We start from the raw sequence: 24,728 nt of genomic DNA on the forward strand, positions 1-24,728 counted from the left end.
CCACCGCCGCATGACAATGTCTCCAGTCAACTGACTGCCGCGGCACCGCGCACTCCTATATCCACATGCTGCACCCCTGGGCTGCCTGAAGCCAGTTCCCAGGCCCCACAACCCCGATCTCCAAACCGCCACACCCCTTGCCTCTGAGCCAGACTCTAAGGTCCCAAGTCAACGCGCAGCCAGCCCATGTCCACGCTGCCCTGCAGTTTCAGGCAGTAACCGGCACTACCTACTTTCAATGAAGGGGGCAGGAAGCAGTGGGACCAACACATGTGCACACCCCCAGGGAGTGGCCGGAGCCCACACATGTGAAACGGCGCGTCATTAATGTCAATCAACAGCAATATATGATGCAATGTATATAATATATAAGCTTTATTATTCATATAGTTATGGAACAGTAAATAATACATGAAGAAATGAAAGGCTTTTTTTCCACTCTTTTTTTTAAGTCATCCCTGCCAGGGCCCCGCTGAAAATGTTCGAATTGGGCCCCGCACTTCCTAAAGCTGGCCCTGGCTGTAGGGAGAGATGGCCGTGGTTTCACAAACCTTCTGCTTGCAAACTTGCTCACCAGATACATGACCCTGCAAGTGTCACACTTTCCCTTTAACCCATTTTTCCTGGGGAAAGTGAGCTTGTAGATTATGAAAGTAGAAAAAGTCCATTGTGATCATCTAGTCTGGCCTCCTGCATAACACAAGCCAAAGAAATTTTACCCAATGATTCTGTCACCAGACCCATCACTTGTAATTGAGCTAGAGTGGTTCTTTTAGAAAGAGACCTCTGATCTTGATTTCAAGACTCCAGGTGATGGAGAATGCACCACAGCCCTACGTAAATTGTTCCAGGAGATAGCTGCCTTCAGTGTTAAAAATGTGTACCTTCTTTCTAGTCTGTATTTATCTTGCTTCACCTTCCAGCCACTGTCTTTTGTTATGCCTTTGCCTATAAGATTAAAGAGCCCTCTGCTATCAGACATCTCTTCCCCACGTAGGTACAGCCAGACTGTGACCAAATCAACTCTTTGTTAAGTTTCGTGACCTTCTCTGTGTTAAGTTAAATAGTTTGTGGTTTTAAGTCTCTTACTGCAAGGTAACTGTCCCATCTCACAAATCATTCTTGTAGCTGCTCTGAACAGGGTCCCATGGAATGTGGTACATTCTTCATCTCTTTGAATCTTTAGAACAATATTGGAGTCTCTGATAAGCAGATATGCTCTAGAGAGGATCAAATTAGATGATTTATAGATTTAAAGGCCAGAAGGGACCATTGTGATCTAGTCTGACTTCCTGCATTGTGCAGGCCACAGGGTTTCCATGAATTAATTACTACTTCAAATACAATAGCTGTGACTGAACTGGAGCAGATCTTGTAGAAATATTTGATTTAAATAGTTCCAGTGATGGAGACTCCACCACAACCCTTGGTAAGTTGTTCCAATGGTCTATTACCCTTCCTGTCAAAAATTTCCACCTGATTTCTAGTCTGAATTTGTTTAGCTTCAACTTCCAGTCATTAGTTATTGTTACACCTTTCCGTTCCCCGTGTATGTGTTTATAGACTGTGGTCCAGCCAACCCTTAACCTTCTCTCTGTTAATCTAAATAGACTGATACAGCTCAATCTACCATTATCAGGCATGTTTTCCAACCCTTCAATCATTATTGTGGCACTTCTCTGAACCCCCTCCAATTCTCTAGCATAATGGTTCCTTCTGGCCTCAAAATCTCTGAAGCTATTAAAAATCATTCAATACATTTTTCCTTATTTTCCTTTTAGTTTTTAAGCCTTCATTTAAAAAATAAAATTATAAATAAGTCATAAATATTTAACAGTGAAAACAACTAATAATTGAAACACTTTAACAAAGTTTGTGTTGGATTCTCCCTCACTGACCATTTTTAACTCAAGATGGGTGTTTTTCCTAAAAGATCTGCCCAGGGAATTATTTTGGAGAAGTTCTAGGGCCTGTACTATACATAAGGTCAGACTGCAAGACCACAATGGTCCCTTCTAGCCTTGGAATCTATTAATCATTTATCTCTCTCTGAAATCACACCTTCTCCTCACAACTTGTTCTTTTTCTTTCTGATGTACTTGCCTTGAGAGAAAGAGAGAGACACAGAGAGAGAGTACAGGTGTGGAGAGAGAGAGAGATTCGGAGATGGATTAACACAAACAGGGATTGTTAGACAGATATTTCTTTAAGGGAAGTAATTCTGTGGCCAAGACTTTCAATTACGAGAGTCTAAATAGGCTCGTAAATGGGGACTTTCAAAGTGGCCTAAAGGAGCACTAAATAAGAAAATTAAATGAAAAGAGATGTACAAAAATGAGGAAGTTAGCAAAAAGCTGCCTATCCTCCTTTAAGTCTGTGGTAATTATATTTGTCTGCCATTGACTATCAAGGCAACTATGGAGCAGTCTCAGAGTCCTTTCACCAAAAATCCTGCAAACATAAGATCCTTGACAGTCTAGAAAATGTTTAAGTTTTGTCTTTTTCTTGAAAAAGTCTGTGCTCCTATCAATACTGGCTGGGATTTTCAGAGAAGCCTGTGGGAGTTAGCTGTCTGAGGGGAGTCCTACACATAAAATGCTGCACTGATTCAGTTGCGCCACTGTAGCGCTTAAGTGAAGATGCTCCTACGTCAACGGGAGAGAACTCTCCCATCAGAGTAGTTAATCCACCTTCCCAAGAGGCAATAGCTATGTTGATGGGAGAAGCTCTTCTGTCAACCTAGCACTGTCTACACCGTTAGGTTGGTATAAGTACGTTGCCTAGGCATGTGGATTTTTCACATTCCTGAGGGATGTAGTTATAGGTCTGTAGTGTAGACCAGACCTGACTGTCACTTAAACAAAAATAGATCTGGGACTAGGGTTTTTGACTTTAAAAAGGCTAACTTTAAAGAATTAAAGAAATTAGTTAGGGAAGTGGATTGGACTGAAGGAACTTGTGGATCTAAATGCGGAGGAGGCCTGGAATTACTTTAAGTCAAAGCTACAGAAACTATCAGAAGCCTGCATCCCAAGAAAGGGGGAAAAAGCCATAGACAGGAGTTGTAGAAAAAGCTGGATGAGCAAGCATCTCAGAGAGGTGATTAAGAAAAAGCAGAAAGCCTACAAGGAGTGGAAGATGGGTTGGATTAGCAAGGAAAGCTACCTTAGTGAGGTCAGAACATGTAGGGATAAAGTGAGAAAGTCTAAAAGCCATGTAGAGTTGGACCTTGCAAAGGGAATTAAAACCAATAGTAAAAAGTTCTATAGCCATATAAATAAGAAGAAAACAAAGAAAGAAGAAATGGGACCTCTAAACATTGAGGATGGAATGGGGGTTAAGGATAACCTAGGCATGGCCCAATATCTAAATAAATACTTTGCCTCAGTCTTTTAATAAGGCTAATGTGGAGCTTAGGGATAATGGAAGGATGACAAATGGGAATGAGGATATGGACGTAGATATTACCACATCTGAGGTAGAAGCCAAACTTGAACAGCTTAATGGGAGAAAATTGGAGGGCCCGGACAATCTTCATGCAAGAATATTAAAGGAACTGGCACATGAAATTGCAAGCCCATTAGCAAAAAATTTTAATGAATCGGTAAACTCAGGGACTGTGCCATATGACTGGAGAATTGCTAACATAGTTCCTATCTTTAAGAAAGGGGAAAAAAGTGATCCGAGTAACTATAGGCCTGTTAGTTTGACATCTGTAGTATGTAAGGTTTTGGAAAAAAATTTAAAGGAGAAAGTAGTTAAGGACATTGAGGTCAATGGTAATTGGGACAAATTACAACATGGTTTTACAAAAGGCAGATCTTGCCAAACCAACCTGATCTCCTTCTTTGAAAAGATGACGGTTTTTAGCAGGATGCGGTTAGATCTTCATTTACTTCGCTTTCAGTAGGAATTTGACACGGTTCCTTGGGGATTATTGTAAGGAAAAGATGGGGATCATTTGCAATGAAGGTGGTAGTGTGGTCAGGGGAACTAAAGTTGTATGAGGTGAATGTAGGGTGGAGGGGTTCCTAGTGGGGTTCTCAGGATCGTTTTGGGCTCGTCTTTTTAACCTTTTTTTATTACTGGCCAGGCGGGATGTGTAATACGTTTGCGGATGACCAGCTGGGGTGTATTGCTCACGGCGAGGACCAGCTATATCAGGAGATGGATGATTTGTCCTGAGTCATGATGGATGACTTTATCGTGAAGTGCAGGTTGTTTTCGGGTTACATGATTCTAGTTATTAAATGGGGACACCGTGAGTAAGAGAGGAGACCTGAGGGTATTGGTTGATCAAGATACTATGAGCGCCATGTGATACTGCTTTAAAAAAGCTAATGCAGTTTGAATGCATCAGCTGATATTTCCAGCAAGTAAGGTGTGTCATCCTATACAAGGCAGTGCGACCCATCGGATATGCGTGAGTTCTGGTCTCCTGTTAGAAGATGATTCAAACTGGACGGTCGCGACGGCTACTAGGTGTACTAGGAATGGAACTGTTTTGAAGGAGATCAACGGCTTGGTTTTTGCTGGCCAAGAGGCTGCGGAGGGGTATGATTGCTCTTTATCAAATTATCAGGGATTAATATTAGGGAGAGGATTATTTAGCTTGTCCATGGACAGACTAATGGGTATTACGTGGCATAGGAGTTTAGACTTGATTGATGAGGTTTTAACCATTAGAGCGTGAGTTCGCACAGCCGTTCAAGCGGTGTAGTGGGCAAGATTATCTGGCTTTAGGAGCTTGTACGTTTTGGAAGGGATGTATGATTGGTAGCTTGATTTTGGCAGCTGATCTTCTGTTGATCGCGTAAGTATGCGCCATGTCTGTGATGGATGTTAGGCTTTGGTGTGGATATGAGTTACGATGAGAATTTTCCTGCGGTGTGGCTGGTGATCTTTCCACATGTTAGGGTTTCGCTGTGCCATTCTCTGGGGCTCGGTAAGATTTTCCCTTAGGCGTTGCAGAGGCCCTGCGGGGTTTTTGCCTCTTCGCATGGGGTTCGGGCTTACTTGCTGTGGATCTCTGCAGCTTTGAGGTCTTCAAACACATTTTGAGACTTAATCATCTCCGTATAGGTTGGGTTGTTATAGAGTGGATGGCAAAGAAGTTTTGGGCTGCTGTTGTGCCGTTGGGTCAGACTGTGTATTTATTGGTCCTTCTGACCCTAAAGTCTATGTGTCTATTAAATGCAGTGGACTTGGGTGCTTAATACTCTTAGGCTGAACTGAAATCCCAGCTAGATCTAAATGTTGAGTGAGTCCTAAGCTAGTTCAACCTAGAGTGGTCTTGATGCAATAATCATGCGTACAATTCTCAGTAGTGTTAGAATGTTGTTTTCTTTAGTCTTGTTAAGTGCTCTGTTTGGAAATGCCTATAAACAATTCCATCACATTACTTTAGATATGATCATACAAGCAGTCTCCGGGTCATTCCTCTGTCAGCAACACACAGGAGGCTGGTTTCTTCTATAAGCCCACAATAACCAGAGAGGGTAATGGAGTTTTGCTACTGGATCGAAGGTCGCAGGACCCATCAAGAAATGGACAGGTCTTTACGAGCGAGTGAGTGCATAAAGAAATGAGGACAGGAGTGATTGATGGTGGAAACTGCATCATGATTCCCCAAACCACCCCCATTGGTACACTGGTCACTTCCACACCAGTACATTGATCACTCCTTCATACTACAACTAAAGGTAATGTTAGGCTGGGTTGAAATTTTCCATCAGAATCTTTTTTTTTTAATTTAGTTCTTCATGGAAAGTGTCTGTTTTCCTCCATTTTTTTTAAAAAAAGTTTTCTTCAGAAAACCCAAACATATTTTGGTTTCTGATGGAATTCTTCTGGTTTTCAGCAACTTTCAGCACAAATTTTTCAGTTTTTAGGCTTTTTGATGAAAAGTTGACAATTCGCCTGAAGGGGATGGGGGATTTCAAGCAGATCTAGTTGATGTAATTATTGGGAAAAATCCTGGGGGTCTTTATTCACTTTTTGCTCAGTCTGTAACCAACACACTTCCATTGCTCTGGGTATATGGGAATTTTCACTGAGTGAAGGCTGATTTAGGACCTTAGACCATGCAGAGTACTACTAGGAAAACAATTGAACTACAAAGGTTCTATCTGTTGATCTGAGTCTGTCTCTCTTGGTTTCTGAGCATTTCCCATTCTATCCTGTCCCAGACAGGGTGTTTCAGTGTTTCTTTGATTGCCTGCATTTGATTCCTCTCTATAAAAATTTGCCCTTGCTTTTCAGCCCACAGTTGTTTTCCAAGCTCCTTTTTATGCTGTGGATGAGATATAGTGACTAGGTGGGAATTGTTTCCCATGTAGCAAGCAAAGTCAGCTGGTCTGTACTTCCATAAGGAAAACAAATCCTTGTCCTCAGGTGGCTCAGGGCCAGGCTGTGTCTTGATTCACCTTCTCTAACTTAACTGATAACTTAGACACATTTCAGCTCACTTGGTCTTTCAGTGATCGTTTGAGTGAAATTGGTTACAGCGATACATTACTGATCTAGTGTATTACTCCTTTGTTTCTTTATTTCTCTAACATGGGAATACAGAGGGGTTTTTTATATTGCCCTTTTGGATGTGTTACATTTCTCTTGTTAAAGAGCTTGTGGGAAATTCCTTGTCAAACTGTTTTTTATTATTTTTTATGTAAAATTGGGTTTTCAGATTAAATGAATTTTTTTCATGAAAACTCTCTACTTTCCCTGGAAAATGGCATGTTTTTATTGAAAAAAAAAATTGGCCAAAACCCAAAAATTTTTCAGCCAAAAACTGAAAAACATTAGATCAAAAATCAAAAGCTTTCAGCTTCTGGTGAAAATTTTTCAGTTTTCAGCCACAAAATTTTGATTGTCATTTTTTTCCTTAAAAAGTCAAAAATTTCAGTGAAGAAAAAAAATTCCAGTCAGCTCTAATATTAAATAGAACTGTTTCACACATCTCCCTCGATCTGCCTAATTTCTCTGTCTGTTTGCATATGTCTCTGTGCCTATCGGTCTGTTTCTCTGTTTGCCCGTATCTTTTCCTCTCTTTCTAAGGTGTCTGTGGTATATTGAAAACTGTTATAGGCTATCACTTTAAATTATTAAGCGTTCTCCAGGTCCTGCTTACAAACCAGGGGGCTCTGTAGGGAAGCATGAGATCAGTGTCCTTCAGCAGTCAGAGCAATGTGGGGTGAGTTTGGTATCTCTGTCTTATGGAGAAGCCTGCTTTTCTCTCTCTAGTTTTGGGTTTTGTGCATTGGAGTTTTGGATTTTATGCAATAAAGTCATATTACATTGCAATCTGCCAAAGAGAATATTTGATGTTTTAATCTCACTTCCCTGTTTGTATCCTGTGATCATAACAGTACCCAGGGCGATCCCATAGCCTTTATCTCCCATCCCCCAGCCCCTTAGACAGGGGTTGAATGCCTTTCTATCTCCCTGACAACTCATCTCTTTCACATGGATTCTCACTCCTTTCCTCAGTTGTTTCTAAAACGTCCTTCTGGATTTTCCCCTGAAGTGGAAGCTCTGTGCATGTTCCTGACCCTGTAGCTGCTAGTTGTCTCCATCAGATCCTTTCCTCCACTGACTGGAGTGTGAGCTGAGAGCTCTCAGCAGCTGTCAGGAGGCACTGAGCACTGTGTCATCTCTTTGCAATGTTCTTTGAGATTACAAGGTAGATCAACCAGACCTACTCCTCTGTCTATCCTACTTATGAATGTAGACCCCCAAGTCCCATTATAAAAAAATTCTATCAAATATATATATATATATATTTAGTGCAGCAAGTCAGTTATTTAAAAATAAAATACATAGCATGTAGGATGCACATGTACTCAGAATTTACAGCTCCTGGTTCTAACCTCACTTGGGCAGCTGTAAAGTGGGAGGATCTCCGGCAGAAGTTAATATTGTTTGGGAGATCAGAATTAGACCTCGTGGATTTATTCACGTGAGGAAAGGCTGTGAGATGGTTATTGTTAAAGCCATTCCTTTAGTCTCTCTTAGCTCCGCTGACCATTTTTAGTGTGGGCTAAAACATTCCAGTGGCTAGCATCTTTTGAGGAACAGCAGATCCTCTGTGGCTCTGCATAGCTTGAATTAAGATCCTAATAAAGCAAAGTACTCAGGCCCAGATTTTAAAAGCTATTTAGGATTGCTGAGCTCAGTGCTGCAACAATCCCTAAATGACTGAGGAGCCTAAATTCCATTTTCAAAAGGATTTAGGCAGGGTTTCACAAACAGGGGTCGCAGCTTGTGTAGGGAAAGCCGCTTGCATTCCAGACTGGTGCATTTACCTGCCCCCTCCACAGGTCCGGCCGATCGTGGCTCCCACAGGCCATGAATTGCTGCTCTGGGCCAATGGGAGCTGCTGGAAGAGGCGGCCAGTAAGTTCCTTGGCCCGCGCCGCTTCCAGCAGCTCCCATTGACCCGGAGCAGTGATCTGCAGCCAGTGGGAGTCTCGATCGGCCGGACCTATGGACAGAGCAGGTAAACACACTGGCCCGGCACGCCAGGGACATTCCCTACACTAATGGTGACCCCTGTTTGAGAATAAATGAATAAATCCACGACATCTAACTTCTGGCTTAATGAGCAAGAAAGTTTACATCTAGTAGGGCCCTAGCTCGCACCAATGGGAACTGCTCCGGGGAATGTGAGGTGATACTATGTTTTGGGATGATGACATTCCCATTCATGACTAAACCTGGGATGTTTGTCCTTTTGAAAGTCCCATCTCTGAGTTTTAGTATATTTCTTTGTACCTAGATGCACCTCATAGACAAAGCAGAAGAGGACAATCAAACGGTTGTCACAGAATTCATCCTCCTGGGATTCGGGAATCTCCCTGAACTGCAGATCCTTCTCTTCCTGGTGTTTCTGGTGATCTACATTGTGACCATGTCTGGGAACATCCTCATCGTTGCGCTTGTTGTGGCTGATCAGCACCTTCACACTCCCATGTACTTCTTCCTGGGGAACTTGTCCTGCCTGGAGACCTGCTACACCTCCACCATCCTGCCCAGATTACTGGCCAGTTTCCTGACTGGAGACAGAAACATTTCTGTCAGTGGCTGTTTTGCACAGTTTTATTGCTTTGTTTCTCTGGCAGCTACAGAATGTTATCTCCTAGCAGCAATGTCTTATGATCGGTATCTAGCAATATGCAAACCCCTGCGTTATGCAGCCCTGATGAATGGCAGGTTGTGCCTTCAGTTAGCAGCGGGGTCTTGGATAAGTGGATTTCTAATTTGTGTAATAATGATGTGTTTTATGTCACAATTAACATTCTGTGGCCCCAATGAAATTGACCATTTTTTTGTGATTTTTCTCCAATGCGAAAAAACTCTCCTGCAGTGACACCAGCATGATCACACTGGTTAGTTTCATACTCGCCTCCATTAGACACGCCTTGCCCATTTCTATTAACTGTGACGTCCTATGTTTGTATCATTGCTACTATCCTGAGAATCCCTTCCACTACCGGAGGCAAAAGGCCTTTTCCACCTGCTCCTCTCATCCTCATTGTGGTTACAGTTTTCTATGGGACCCTAATGACTGTGTATCTGCTACCAAAAACCAATACACTGAAAGCCCTGAACAAAGTGTTCTCTGTCTTCTACACAGTCCTGACTCCCATGCTCAACCCCCTCATCTACAGCCTGCGAAACAAAGAGGAAGGAAGCCCTGAGAAAAGTCTTCAGTTAATATATGTTGCTCAAATGAATTCAGATGGAGTCACTGATCTGTGAAGGAATCCATCTGGCTTAATGAGCAAGAAAGTTTACATCTAGTAGGGCCCTAGCTCACACCAATGGGAACTGTTTTGGAGAACGTGAGGACATGCTGCGTTTTGGGTTGATGATATTCCCATTCATGGCTAAAGCTGATATTTGCTACTGCCTGAATTGGAAACCTGACTGTCTTGTGCTCTATACTCCACATGTTGACATTTGAGATTTCAGATATGTGTTTCCTCTATTTCTCTGCTCTCTCTGAGTTGGGAAAATACCACATTCTACTTGGCACTGGCCTCAGATCCCTGTGGGTGGAATTAGCTGGTTCAAATATTTTCTGTCTCCTTGATGTCCTGGATTCCCCAAAACTCCATAACTTTATATCTGAGAAGATTGTACTGGTCTTCCCATTTGTTGTACTACGTGTCATTTTGCAATGGATAGAAGGGGTTTAAGAGTGTGCCTATACTGCAATGTAAGCCTAGGGTGTGTGGGACTTGAACCCATAGGCTCAGTGAGTGTAAACCTAGGCTTGAGTGTCCACACTGAATATTAACATTTGGTTTAGAATTTCTGGACCTGGACCTCACACCAGCACTCAGGCATGTACGCTGCACTATGCAGACCTAAGTCAAGCCAGCCTGTGCCAGATTTCCTAGCAGCTTTCTGAGTGGGTAGCCATTCTAGCCCTTTGTTTGTGGAGCTCTGAGGGAAAACTTGACTGTCCATCCCGCAGCACTTTACCAGAAGCTATTGCAGCCTGCCAAGGTATCGGGCCAAGCTGTCATTTGAGTTTGCAAGTGCCTGGCAGCTGGAGCCAGCAACAGGGAGAAGTCAGCGTTTGAAGCACTTGTCTTGCTTCTTCTTTCACTCCTGTTTCAGGCAATGGGAAGAGCTTCCATGAGGTGCTGGTGGACATTTCAGGGGCATTTTCTGACCTGAAGAAGAAGACACCTGTTGGAGGAGGAGGAGGGTGATACAAACCTGACAGACTCAAACTGGATGCTGCTGCTTATGGTTCTTGAGAGAGCCACTGATGCCCCCTGTATAGACTGGTGTTTCTGGATTAGGGACACGAGCACAGACTGGTGGGACCCCCTTGTCATGCAGACCTGGGATGACCAGAAGAAAGCTGCATTTCTGGAGCTTTGTTAGCAGGTTTCTTGGACCCTTCAGCACCACGACCCATATGCAAGGGAAGCCATTCCTGTTCAAAGGTAGTTTGCTATACCCCAGAGTCCTACAGGTCCATTGCTAACCAGTTAGGGGTTGGAAAGTCGACTGGATGTACCCCTTTTGCCTGGGCTTAAGAAACAGTATCCTGAGCACAGAGGCCATAGCAAAAGAAGGCTTAATTATATTCCCAGTAGGTGTAGAATGGTGGTTGAATGTGCGTTTGTCAGATTGAAATCCTCAAGCCTAAGTGTGAGTTTAGGCTTACTTTGCAGTGTGGACATTCCCTACGAACCAGTGCGTCAGACCCTAAACAGATTAATGGCTATCAAAATAGAATAAATGATGTGAATGATTCCTGTTGACACAACCTCTTTGCTACAGCAACAACAAAATCGATGTCAATTAAACAAACAGCGGGTAGGTGTGGAGGAAATGCTACTCATGGCATATTTGAAAAGTGCCAGTATCTTTCATCCTGAAGCACAATGGGGAAGTTTTCCAAAAGTGCCTAGCTGATTTAAAAGCATAAATCTCATTGACTTTCAATGACACACAGATTCCCCCTTCCTTAGGTCCTTCTGAAAGGGGAGCTCTGGCTCTGAAATCACTTTGGTGCTTTTGAAAATTCTACCCATTGAATAACATTTTAATCCTTAGGCCTCTGATTCAAATTAATACACAGGAACATAGGTGGCGGGTTATATACATTTGCAGTGCCTGAGCACCAGCAATATTCAGGGCCTGGTGCCCTGCTCCAGCAATATTTGGAGCTGGGTCTCTCCCCCGGCACTGCCTGGATCGGCCCCCAGCCCCTGAGGGTCACCTTCGCTCTGCCGCGTCTCTGCCTGGAGCGGGTCCCGGCCTCCGCCTGCCACCCCTCCCCCTGCATGTCCCCCACCTCCCGCATCCCCGCGTGCTCCTGCTGCCGGAGTGGAACGGCTCCCGGCAGAACTGCTGTCTGCTGCCCAGGGTCCTAGTGCCTGCCTCTAATAATGGCAGGGCAGGCTGCCCTTACCCTGCACTTCGACCCTAGCCCTGAGCCCTTCCAACGCTCCAAACCCCTCATCCCCAGCCACAGCCCTCATCCCCCTGCACCCTAATCCTCTGCCTCAGCCCTGAGCCCCCACGCAGCATGAACCCCTCATCCTCAGGCCCAACCCTCATCCCTCTGCACCCTGATCCTCTGCCCCAGCCCTGAGCCCCCCCCGCAGCATGAACCCCTCATCCTCAGCACCAACCCTCATCCCTCTGCACCCTGATCCTCTGCCCCAGCCCTGAGCCCCCCCCGCAGCATGAACCCCTCATCCTCAGCACCAACCCTCATCCCTCTGCACCCTGATCCTCTGCCCCAGCCCTGAGCCCCCCCCGCAGCATGAACCCCTCATCCTCAGCACCAACCCTCATCCCTCTGCACCCTGATCCTCTGCCCCAGCCCTGAGCCCCCCCCGCAGCATGAACCCCTCATCCTCAGCACCAACCCTCATCCCTCTGCACCCTGATCCTCTGCCCCAGCTCTGAGCCCCCCTGCAACACGAACCCCTCAAACCCAGCCCCAGCCCTCATCCCTCCACATTCTAATCCTCTGCCCCAGCCCTGAGCCCCCCCGTATCATGAACCCCTCATCCTCAGCCCCAACCTTCATTCCCCTGCACCCTGATCCTCTGCCCCAGCTCTGAGTCCCCCTCCGCAGCATGAACCCCTCATCCTCAGCCCCACAGCCCTCACCTCACAACCCAACCCTCTTCCCTAGCCCTGAGCCCACCCACATCATGAAACCCTCATCCTCAGCCCCATAACCTTCACCCCTGCACTTCCTTCTATCCCCAAACTCCCTCCCAGACCGTGCACCACCTCCCCCTTCCTACACCCACACTCGCAACCCAGAGCTTGCACCCAAACTCCGTTCTAAAGCCTGCACCCCTCATCTCCTCCTGCACACCCATCCCCGGCCCCAGCACGGAGCCTGCACCCAGCACCCAAATTCCATCCCAAAGCCTGAACCTTTCCTGCACCCTAATCCCCAGCCCAGGACCTGCACTCCAGACCTCCCCCCTGAAGCCCCGCCCAGAGCCTTAGGCAGGTTGGGGCGGGTTCTGGGCACCACTAAAATTTCTACAAACTTGCCACTCATGCACAGGAACTAATTGAAGGAATGACAGTAGTTGAGCCACTGAAGAGTATGTCTACGCGGCAGCTGAAGGTGAGCCTCCCAGCCTTGGTAGGCACTCGTGCTAGTGTGCTAAAAATAGCTATGTGGACGTTGTAGGGTGGGGCCAAGCCTGAATGACTAGCCTGAGCTTTCCCTGAGGTGAGAGACGTCATTATGACCTGGACTAAACCTTGTTATGGTTGAGTTTAAAAACTTATTCTAACTGATGTGTGAACACACCCTTCTATTCACATAACTGTCAGGATGAGTTAATCAGAAGCCCCCTCCCCCACCTAAGACAAAGAGGTGTGAACCTGCCCAGGAATTTGGACTGAATGGGCAGAAGGGTTTTGCTGAGTGTTAAAATCCTGTGCTGTGGTATTGAATAGCCTAGGTTTAATTCCTGCTGAGCCACCTTTCATTAGCAAAGCAGGGCCCTGTGCTTATTTTGGTGTGATTTCTTTGTCTGTATCTTTTCAAAATCATCTCTGATCAATTACAAAATTTTAGAGAATGGTTGAGGTCTTGGTAGGCTGAACCCTATCAATTTTTGAGAAAATCTTTTTTTTTTTTAAAGTGTCTGTTTTTCATGGAAATTTCAAATTTTTGTTGAAAAACCAAATATCCCAAAATTCAAATAATTTGGTTCAGAAAGCCTTCTGCGGTGCCCCTTGGCAGCTGTATTTCAGTTCCCTGTGTCTCCATTCTTCACTATGGGCTGGGGTCCCCTACTGGACTACATCTCCCATGGTGCAACCACTTTCTCTCGCTCTGAGGAGAGAGAGTAGTTTCCAGCCCATACAGGAGAAGGTGGGCTTGAAGCATAAAAACTACAACACCCATAAAGCACTAGGCAGTAGTTCAGAATCCAAATATTTCACATTTTTGGCCAATTGTATTTATTTATTTATTTATTTATTTGGCCAAAGGATTGAACTTTTCAATAGGAAAAAATGATGAAAATGCTGTTATTTGTTTTGTTTGTGTTAAAAATTTCCATGGAGAAAAAAGCCCATTTTCCATCATCAGGCATTTTGCAGGCATCATAGCAAAGCAGAATTTTAAGGATGACAATAAAGTGGCTTTGCAGAGAGCTCTTCTCACATAGAGGAATCTTAATGGCTGATCTGTGTGGGACAGTAGTGCTGGGGAGAGAGTAGGTAGGACCGGGATAGACGGTGAAGCCCTTAGAGGCGTTTATGTCACAACACTATCCCTTAAAACGCTGCTATGCAACCAAGCTCTCTCTTGCATGTTCCATTCCATCCCTGATTTCTCTGAAAGCTCAGCATGTCCCACAGATACAAGAGGCTACAGGGATTGTTCTGTCACGTATAGTCCTGGAGCCTTAAAATCCCAACTATTCTTCACACAGGATATATCTGTTTTACAGTAGGCCCGTGTCATTCAAAGGCAGATCATCCAGCAGGACAGGAAGGCTTGTGTAGGCTGGAGATAGGCAAGGGGTGGGTGTGGAATGTTAAGGTTCTCAGACCATAGCTGCTACCACAATGTTCTGGGGAATTAAGGAGCTGTCCACAAGGACACAGGTTAAGGCTACTAAATTGTTGAAAAACTGGTAAGAACTTTCAGCCAGTGTCAATTTCACTGAGAATCAAACTGGCACTTGGAGGTGATGAGTGGGTTTATGAAGTGACTTGTGATCACAATTCCCATTCACTTTCATTGTGACTTGTGCCCATAAGCCACTTCAGCAATTTAGAAAATAGCACTCCAACAGTCCCATTGACCATTCCCAAAGCCTTGATCTAGCCGGTTCTTAATAAACAGGACTTCTGGAATTCAAAGAACTGATGCATAAATGAAATACAATAACTCTCCCCTGCCACAAAAAGCTTTCTTTCTGCTAATATATCCCTGTGTTGGTAGATTGTTTAAAATTATGTAGTGGCCTATTGGGTATTAATTAACACACAAATGTTATATTCTAGATTTACAAGTATTGTTAATAAATTGCAGTGAGATTTTAGAAAAGATAAGTGGGCCATTTTACCCCTGGTGTAACAGTTAAGTGCAGAGACATCAGGGATGGATTTAATACATGATGCTTATACCCTACAGAGGAGACATATTCTGAAATCAGCTCCCCCTTAAGTCACTGCCCTGTGGGTGGAAGATTCAGAAACATAAGGCTGTGTCAGTCCAGCACCACCCATACTAAGGAAACTTTTAGTGGGACTTGTGCTCCTAAATCCCTTATGTGTTTTTGAAAATCTTCCTTCAAACTCCCATTCATGCTATCTGGCTTGCTGGGGATATCACAGTGTAGGCAGAGAGCTGCGCAGCCTGGAAAAACCCCAGTCAGGAGAGAGAGAAATGTGGAAGTCTGCCCAAGAGAGAGGAGACGGCTGGTAGCTGGGATCCTAAAAGAGTGTGCCTTTGGTGGACTGTGGAGGGGAAATACAGGTGCAGCTGCCCTGCACTCTGACAGCAGGATATAATTTCAGCTGAGGTTTGGTTGCTGAAGCCAAGCACTATTTTCACTCATGTCCACCTCTTCCCACAGCTGCCTGACTGCTGGACAGTCCCATAGCACATGCATCAGGGTTCCTTTGTCTGTATTAAGATGCTAACACACACCAGAGTCAAGGCCCCCGTCTGGCAAACCCGTGTGGTGTCCAACAGATTTTGAAAATGTTTTACTCTTTCAGGCATAGCCTGAAATCCACAGGATATTTTTTTTAAGACTCCATAACATGCTCCACCATTACGATTCTTCTGAGGACTATGATAACTCCCCTTCCCCTGCTTTCACAAAGAACTCCAGATCAATGGAGGGAAGAGTCCATATGCTCTTTTCTTTCCCACATGCTGCCTTTGATATCTGTCTGGAAAAACCAGTTTCCATTAAGTTCTTTGTTTCAGCAGACATCATTGGGTTTAACTTTTTTTTCACAATGTTATTTAAAGTAGTGCCATCGAACACCACCCTAGAGTCTTAAACGAGCGAAAAGATAATCGGCACCAAGGAGCGGCGCTGTGGCGGTGTGTGTATCACTCGACAATCAGCGTTTAGATAGAATTGCTAATGTTTTGGGCCTTCCTTGACTCACCTAAAACACGCGCATAAGGCCTGGGAAGCAATCATTAAACCTGTGAACAACGAGTATTATGTTAATCACCTGCGGCTAGTACCCTCCTTTTTCCGTCTCTGCCATTAACATCTCTCAAATACATTAGGATTCTGCTGATGGAGTATGATAAAACGCCCTTTCCTCTGCGTTCATCCACAAGAGCTCCAGATCAATGGAGGTCCTCTTCTAGATTATAAGGGCATGCAATAGTTGACATGGGCCTGGGGAGTTTATGGAGTGTTTTCTGATGATTCCCTCCAGCTCTGGGGCATTCTTGCAGTCCTAGGGACATCAGACAAAATTTGATACATAATTACAACTCAAACTCGTCCTTATTCTCATTCTGCTCAAGGTGGCAAGGTCATATCATCTGCTTTAGTATTAAAAAAAAAGACAAAACCCTCATCATGAAAACTGGGAAATTCTATAACCAATGCCCTACTCCAGATACTTCTTAAAATTGTAGTTCTGTTTTTTTCCTCAATTTTCAAGTCTGGGTTACCCCAGATAGGAGGGTTTGGCATGACGGGCAAGATGATAATTGAATCCTTTAGTTAGGATAGCCAGATCCTTCATTGGCAGACTACCACAGTAGCACCTTATTTTTCTCCATCGGACAAAAAGAGCAATCAAGCATACCACAGGGGGAACTGGATGGGTTAATACCTAGTCAGTTTCCCAGGTTGGTATAAGGGTGTTAGCAGTGCTGGAACCAGCCCTGACATGTGACAGAGAAAAGCAGAATAATAATTTGTGTGAGTTTCAAAACCCAATCAGAAAGGCTCTAAGCATGTGGGACCCGTACAGGTAGGCCACTTAAAATACAATGATCTTGTCACCTCTTCATTTTGACTGTGCTACCCTTCCCACAGTCTCCAGGAGAGAAGGATGCCACAACTGGTATTGCTAGTTATCTGAGAGAGTTGCAGGATCTCAAAATTTAGCTTCTAACTTTGTGGTCAATGTTTCTGGGGGACTTTTACACCTGTTGTGCCAGTTTGCCCATGGAAGTTCGTTGTGACGAAAGGCACTCCATGACAACCAGGAGATTTCCAACAGTTCAGATTTTTCCCAATTTCATTTTGATAACAGATTGTGATGCTTCCTGGGGGTCCCAGGGCTATGAGGCCCTCGCTCCCTGCCCTTTGCATGCGGAGACTTGACTGTGTCTGCTGGAGGGTCAATGCCCATCTCCCCTGACCAAGAGACAACACATGCATTCCCCTAAGCCTATGCAGGCCCTGCTGTCACTCTGCAGGGTAGTGACAGACACTCTCCAACCCCGAACCCTTCGACCATCTCCCTGGAGCATCCAGCCCTGGTCCACTGGACACTCACAGTAGTCACAGATTGGCTTGCCTCCCAAAGGATCAGTGCAGCCCAGGTTACCAGCTCCACCTCAGACACGCTCCGTTTAACACACAGCACTTAGACACATTTATAGTTTAAACAAGTAGATGTTAATTGAACAAAGCAGCAGAGATCAAACAGCAGCAAGTAGAAGTTGTATTTGTATCTTGTAGAGTAGTATATCTCACCCGATCCTTGCAGTGATTACAGTCAGGCTGGCTGTGACCCTGCTTTCATGAAACAAAGATGTGGTCAGTTTTTTCTTCCAGGTGAAGGACTCAGTGAGTTTCTTTGCACTCCTGATACACCAGACTAATCCTTTGATCCATATTCACAAACAGGACACCCCTCCACTCTTTGTTTCACCCTTCAGATTTCCTTTGTAGATTTTGCAAATCTCTCAATTTGCATCTGGCTCAGTATGCAAATAGTGCAACTCACCGAGAGGGTACAATACAAAGTGCACATTGCCAGATAGGGAGATAAAGGTCTGTTTCTGTGACACTGTACTCAGAACCCAGAACAGAAGCCAACTATGTCACCCTCTGCTTAGCAATGGGGGAGCTTTGCTGGAGATTAAACTGTGTGTTGCTCCCTCTCACACCATCTGCCAGCTTCACAGCAAGAACTCCTCAGATCTGCCAGTCCGTAAACTTTGCCTTTGCAGGTAGCCAGTCAGTGAACTTGCAGTTCCTGAGTTCTCCAAGACATATCCCTGCAGTGTCCAGTCCCTGTCACTGCACACTCCGGAATTATTGAGTTCACTGATTCCAAAGAGGCAGCACCACACCAGCTTGTTAGTTTAGCTGAAGACTGACACTGTCACTTTCAATATCACAGCACTGAATTGGTTTATAGTAAAACTAAGGATAAGTTTATTAACAAAGAACAGAAATTTAAATGACACTGAGCAGGAGAAAAAGAGACAGGTCTCGGTACAACAAACCAAACCAAACCATGCTTTTCTAGTTGACTAAACTTAAATCTTAATAAATTACAATCTTTGCCTAAGCAGTTTTCTCACTCACATCAAGTTAGCCATCATCTTTTAGCCCTCCAGCGAGGGATCCAACTTTCACACAGACTCAGAGGGTGCTGTTACCTTTGTCCCCTAAGTGAGGATAACAAGATGGCTTTTTGCTCCCACTTGTATTTTCCAAAAGTCCATTGTCTGCTCTCAAGCAGAGCTAGAAAGATTTCCTTTGGGTGCAGATTCAGACCCAGTGTGCTCACTACATTGTTCAGTCCTGCCACTTATTAGCTTTTGACTGCTTTGTTTACCTTATATGTACAATGTCTTTCATTGTCCTTGGTTTCCCTGTATTAAGTCTGATCAGACAGTAAATCCATATTCCTTTGTTTAGGGCAGACTTGGATTATGCTCAACCTCCAAACCCCATTTTTAAGAACATATTTTCCTGCACATATACATAACTTGCTATACACAACCCGTACATACAGACACAATGATTTTGGGACAGCGTCACCATTTTGCATATGATACCTAACGTGACACCAAACCTTAAATACACATGACGGACAACAGTGTGTTAGGTGTAGTGAGTGTGTCAGGCCTGCTGTGAGTTACAGTCTAAAGGGCCCTTTGTTGACTAAGGGCTCATTAAGGTCACAGTTACCTGCTGCCTGAAGGAAACCTCCGATCCACGTGACCTGCCTTTTGCCAAGACCTTAAGGACATCATTTTGAAGTATGGACACAGAAATCCTTCAATATTATCCACACTCACATTTCACACAGATTAGGAGCCTAGTGGGTTGCTGGCTCCTTGGTAGACGAACCTCACATGCCACCATTCCCATGAAGAATTATGCAGATATCTAACCCTGGTGCTTCCCATAAAACCCTAGGCAACCTTCTATTGCCCTCTGCCGCTTGGCACCGCGGGATTCCTGGGTCACACCTCCCCCACTCTCACTGAGGCAGTAAAAGGTTAGCCATTGCTAATCACATGCATGTGGCTCAGAACCCTCTTGCCTGGACAGTGCTTCTGTCACACATTTTCTTTGCCCTTCCCATATCATGCTCATGAATGTCTATACTCCAGCGTGTTGCAGTCTGGAGCTGGTAACTTATGTTCTGGGAAGCCCTGCCAGTGGAGAATGGTCTGTTAGGACTCTAAGCTTCCTGTGCAGTGGGTTTAGCCTTAGTTGCCCCAAACTGCATATTTCCTTTTGATGACTGAGTAATTTTTGTCCAGTGATGGGTCAGTTTTTTACTTAAAAAAAAGCAATAGAGATGTTCCTTATTGCCCTTGTCCACTTGCACCAGTGTGGCTCCCAGACCTGTACTTGATGCATCTGTGCAGAGTTCAAACATTTTATCCAAATTTGGACGGCTAGTGCCAATGTGGCTGACAGAATTCTTTTCATTGAGCAAAGCCTCCTGGCAGGCTGTAGTCAAAGCCACATTGGCAGGCTGTGTCTCTTTGCAGAGGTCTGTCATCGCAGTTGCAATGTTGCTGAACCTTCCATGAGTCTTTTGGTAATAATTCAGCAATCCTCTAAAAAAGTGAATTTGCTTTTAGGTTCAGGGTACAGGGCCGTTAACAACGGAGTCCACTTTTAAGGGATTTTTGGCAAATCTGGCCCCCCTCTCCTGCCAATGGCCTACATAAGGAACATTGGCCACCCTATCTTGCATTTGACACTTTTACTGTGAGCCCTGCATGTTTGGGTATGTCTATACTGCAATTAGACACCCCGGCTGGCCCGTTGCCAGCTGACTCAGGTTTCTGGGGCTGTTTTCATTGTAGTGTAGACTTCCAGGTTCAGGCTGGAACGCAGGATCTAGGACCCTGCAAGATTGGAGGGTCTCCAGAGCTTGGGCTCCAGCTCGAGCCCAGAAGTCTACACTGCAATGAAACAGCCCCCCCTTCCCCCCCTGCTGCCTCAAGAGCTGGCTGCATTATTTATTTTTCTTTTCTCAGTAAATCTGAGAAATTTGACAATCAGAGTCTCGTGTTGGGTCTGGCAAGCCACGGTCTGCTGAGCATTTTCTAAACCAAATTTAAAATCATCCAGCATTACTTCAGCAGGTCTGACTGGAACCCGATACATGTCCACTTGGGGACCAGTGACCTGCAGTGATAATGGTGACTCAAATCAGCCTTCTTAAAACAGTGTTGTTTAATCTTAACAGTAGGAACACAGCACAGCAAAGGACAAGGCAGGCTATGCTTCCTCGAAGAACCCTCCAGTCTCTGGAGGTCAGGAGGCAATTGCATCTTCTAACGAACCATCTCAGCGAATCAGGCTTTCCTCTAGTCAGGAGGGATGCAGGCCTGGGAAAGCAGGGCTATCAGACCTGCTAATGTGTGTGGGCAGAGGGTAGCATGTCACAGATTAATTGCCCTTGGTGTTTGTGGAGGAGCTCTTCTCTGAGCTATTGTCCAGCCTCCTGGGTCATTTCCTGAATACTCAGCTGTTGAATTAACCCAATATCTGCAAACAAAAACATCTTCACAATAGTCAGACAAACATCATACAGTTGTCACAGATTGCTACAGGGTAGCCCATAGCTCGCTTTAGCAGCTCGCGAGTAATGACAAGGAAACCTACAAGCATTTATGTATTCAAGCAGTAATGCAAAGAACCTACAGGCCTATATCCTGTAAGATGGGTTGTTCATTATTTTTTGTCAAGGTCCAAATTTCTTAGTCAAGGTATAGGCAAGGTCCAGACGCCAGAGAAACATTTTTCACACCACAGTAACAATAACTACAACAATAATTAAAAAGATTTTGCGGTCCATTCAAGAACATCCGGCGGTTCGGATTTGGCCCGCAGTCCACCTATTGACTACCCCTGACGTAACATATTATAAAAGTTGTATCCCAGCCTGTGTGCAGGGGAGAGAGAGAAAGAGGTAGCCCTCGGGAGATGCCAGGATGATGGCCACTGGTGATGATGAGGAAGGTGATGGATGATGAGGAAGATAATGGCTAACATTTCCGGTTGTTCTGCAAGGGATGGTGGGAGTATGTGGATGTTTCAGATGTATATGGTCTGTATTATCTCGGTCTGCCTTGCTGGGTTAGAGTGTTTGTGACTTTGCTGAATGTAGTAATAAAGCTATTACAAAGACAGAAGGGTTCCTAAAGTGTGAGTGTTGCAACCATGCACATCAGGGTTCCCAGCTGAACAGTAATTTTTAATAATACTGGGCCTGAATCTTGGGACAAGAACCATCAATACCTCAGAGTGATAACTGGGAATTCTTAAGTAATCAATACAAGTCATAGATTGGGCTACAACAGGCAACTCCAAATTCCATCACAAGAATATTAAAATAATAAATTCCTCCCCCCCGAGCAAAGTTTTCAAATAAATATTTTTCTGGCCATCACTCTTCTCAGGGCTTCCTTTACCTCCTTATTCCTCAGGCTGTAGATCAAAGGGTTCAGCATTGGAGACACCACTGAGTAGAACAGGGAAAGCAGTTTGTCAGTGTTAAATGAGTAGCGGATTTGGGTTTCAGATACATTACGATGCTGGACCCAAAAAACAAAGTCACCACAATGAGGTGGGAGGAGCAGGTGGAGAAAGTTTTGCTTCTGCCCACGGCTGATGGAATACTGAGGATAGCGTGGAGGATTCGGATGTAGGATACAAGGATGAGCAGGAAGGGACTGTGACAAAGGTGACAGCGATGGTGAAAACAGCTATTTCATTCCTGTAAGTATCTGCGCAGGCCAACTTCAGCAGCGGGGGCAGGTCACAGAAGAAGTGGTTGATCCTATTAGGCCCACAGTAGGGCAGAGGTGAACATGAAAGTTGTCTGCCCTAACTCCCAACCAGCATCCCGAATGAGCCAGGACACAGCTGAGAGCTGGAGACACACACCTCTTCTCATCATGGCTATGTAGTAGCAGAGGGTGACATATGGCCATGTAACGGTCATATGCCATGGCAACCAGCAGGCAACACTCTGTGATACCCAAGAAGGAGAAGAAATACATCTGTTGTGGAGCACAGCCCAGGAAGGAAATACTTCTTTTCTTTGGAGAGGAAGTTCACCAGCATCTTGGGGATAGTGGCCGAGTTTAACCGATTTCCAGAAAGGACAAGTTCCGAAAGGAAGAAATATATGGGGACTGAAGGGCAGGGTCCACCACCCGTGATTGTGATGATGAGGATGTTTGCCCACCACGGTGATGAGGTACAACAGCAGCACCAGAATAAAAAGTGAAATTCAGAGCTCCAGGATGTTGAAGAAAGCCACAGAAGAAGAACTGTGTCACAACTGTGGTTCCTGCTAGCGCATTGTCCTACCCAAGCTGTATTTGCTACTCTGTGGAGTTCAATAAAATCAATAGAATCATGGCAACTGGAGACGGGATCCTGGAGAATCATACTAGTCCAGTCCCTGCACTCATGGGCAGGACATAAGTATTAGTCTACAGCACATCCTGACAGGATGTTTGTCCAACCTGCCTCTTAAAAAATCTCCATTGATGGTTAAGAGAACAGTTTTCCTCACCTTCCATCTTGGTAACAACCTTTTCAGCGTGACTTGCACCTGTTCATCATGTCCCGCTCTATCTTTCTCTTTCCGACTAACAACCATTTTCTTTCAATTCTTCCACTCATAAACATCATGTTTTCTAGAATTTATTAATTTTTGTACCTTGTCCTCTCTCTCTTCATCTCCAGTTGTCCCATCGTTATCCTGAATGTGATCCGAACTGGCATCACAAATCCTCTAGTCTTTGTTTATGAGAATATCTAGGGGAGACAAGGATCAAGAACAACCCTTTACCAACAAAATTCAAGATACTTGACCGTACCATCCTATAACACTTACAACACGTCCACTTAAGCTATGTCACTCTCACTGTCAAACGACGAGCTAAACACCAGGTTGTTGATTGCTTAAGTTGAGTGAATTAGATACAGAAATTATATAACATTCATAGAAAACTATAAAATCTCTGCACCATAACAAAGTTTCAGTGGTCTTCTCTCCATTTGCAGGACTGACGCAGCTAAAAAATCAGACACTCTGTTGGAGCTCGCCAATGTGCAGTAGGGCCACCTATACAAACCCTCCCTCAGTAAAATCCCACGACTAATCAGTGGAGCAAGAGGCTCAAAGTGTGTCCAGCATGACAACAAATCGGCTGAAGCCCATCCCGGCATGCTGACAGGATCAATGTCCTAAAAGCAAGTGCCCCTTTTTTGCCAAAGACACTCAGCCCTGAGGATCTCACCTGTTCAGTAGAAAAAACCAGAGGATGGCGTTGAATCTGTCTTCAGCACAAATGTTGGAACCAGTCTTTAGTTTTCACTAGTACGGCTCAGCTAGTTAGATCATAGGCAGAGTTTTTATCATCGCCTCTTTACAGACAGGCCACACTGAGTAGTGTCTACAAGTCATTGGAGATCAAAGACTTAAGGACGCTGGACCTGACCTATCCTCTTACCCCACACACTGTCCCACACAGAACAGTCCAGTTAGATTCTCTATGTGCAGCAGTACAGTCCTCTGCAAAGACATCTCTTCTATTAGTCCTAACAACACTACCTAAATATGTCAGGCCTATATTGAACTGTATACAGAGACCAGATAAAACATGTCCTGGGAGTGATGGATACTATGGAGGACTCTACTCTATTGTACCCATCCATGTATACATATTTCTTTAACACTATAACAACAAAACATAAATCGCTATTGTCATACAATCAATTCTTTCCCACAGGTGAATAGTAGGGTATAAAGTCGCACGTTCCAGAGGGCAATAAAAAAAAACACCACACTACCAATGAAGCCTGAACCCGATAACACAGTGAAATAAAGCCTGGTCCACTTGGTGAGACAGATCAAGCCCTCTCCTCTGTTTTATCTGAACGGAGATCTATGGCTGATGTCTCAACATATGGGCCACTTTTTAGATAATCCTGTTTCTGGGTTGTCCAAGGTTGGACACACTTGCAGCTGGCTTTCCCTTGAAGTTGTGGGAAGCTGTGGATCTTAGTGCACCTGCCATGAGCTAACCAGATGTCTTAGGACTAGGAGCATCCTCAATGGCAAGCACTACAACGTGAAAATAGCTCTTTAAAAATTAAAACCTGGCGCTTTGTCATTATGTGTCATTCATTTTTATTATCTTTGCTTTTTCAGCTATTTTAAGTGAACTCTAAAACTTTCCTGATCTGACTGTTTACTATCTGACATTGCAGCAGAGATCCTGTG

General features: G+C 44.6%; 2 pseudogenes; one reads left to right on the forward strand and one right to left on the reverse strand.

Annotated features, from left to right (window-relative positions):
• The first annotated feature begins 8,661 nt into the window (after positions 1-8,661).
• LOC142045929 (olfactory receptor 6B1-like) lies at positions 8,662-9,714 on the forward strand (annotated as a pseudogene).
• A 12,138-nt stretch (positions 9,715-21,852) lies between these two features.
• Positions 21,853-22,712, reverse strand: LOC142045946 (olfactory receptor 10A4-like; annotated as a pseudogene).
• Between the last annotated feature and the right edge of the window lie 2,016 nt (positions 22,713-24,728).

The sequence above is a fragment of the Chelonoidis abingdonii genome, chromosome 25 (genome assembly GCF_003597395.2).
Source record: "Chelonoidis abingdonii isolate Lonesome George chromosome 25, CheloAbing_2.0, whole genome shotgun sequence".
In the NCBI taxonomy this organism is placed as follows: Eukaryota; Metazoa; Chordata; order Testudines; family Testudinidae; genus Chelonoidis; species Chelonoidis abingdonii.